General features: G+C 38.5%; 1 pseudogene; it reads left to right on the top strand.

Annotated features, from left to right (window-relative positions):
• LOC105627878 overlaps positions 1–970 on the top strand; it is a 17,602-nt pseudogene continuing 16,632 nt past the window's right edge.

The following is a 970-nucleotide window of genomic DNA, read 5'->3' on the forward strand; positions in this document are numbered from 1 at the left end:
ATGGCGAAAATGTTTTTCACTCACTGGGTAGCCAGATTTGGAATGCCTGATCACACTGATCAGGATACTCGTAATTCGAAGCGCAACTGTTCGATGCATTAATCAAACTCATCGATTCTAAACATTGTCGGACTGCATACCATCCAAAATCTAATTGCATCATCGAACGATGGCATCGCCATCTTTAAAAACTACATTAATATATCACAGTGAAACTCGATGGACAGACACACTGCCAGTAGTATTGCTCGAACTAAGAACTTGTTTCAAAGAGGATCTAGGCACTTCTGTAGTGGAATTAGTTTACGGAATTAGTTTACTACGCTCAAAGTACCGCATGAGTACCGCATTTTTCTCCTCTGAAAAAATGCTGAGCGACTCACGAATTTTCGTCGAGGATTTCCGCGTAATTGTGCAAAGATTATGGCCTAGATCAACCTTTCATCACATTAGATCTAAGTTATTTTTCCATAAAGATTTGTATAACTGCTCTCACATCTTCCTCAAAGTAGAAGGTAATAATCCCCTGGACCAACTGTACACCGGATCAGATGTAAGTATTAGAGCGCATTTCGGACAGTCTTTGCTATAGAAATCGACGAGAGATGTATCAACGTCACTGTCGATAAACTTAAGCCCGCTTATTTAACAATTTAAGACTCAGAAACTACTCCGTCCATTGCGTCTCCGTCTTCAACTAACATTCCAGTGCAATGTGAAAGAAAATCTTGATCCAGCAACCAAGCGAAAAACTGTTAGATTTAAGGATTAATTCGCGTGATATTTCATTGTGATTAGTAAGCATAAGTTTCTGTTTGTTTCATTTAATTTTATTTTCGTTCTAAAATAATTTAATCAGTATTTCTTTCCTTAATGTTTACACTGGGAGGGGAGTACTATAGCGTTGCAAGCGTTAGTTGCGATGCTTGAGTCAGTTCTTTTTTCCGGTTTCATTTCTCTCTCTCTCTCT

This window comes from Atta cephalotes (genome assembly GCF_000143395.1).
Source record: "Atta cephalotes unplaced genomic scaffold scaffold00010, whole genome shotgun sequence".
Lineage (NCBI taxonomy): Eukaryota > Metazoa > Arthropoda > Insecta > Hymenoptera > Formicidae > Atta > Atta cephalotes.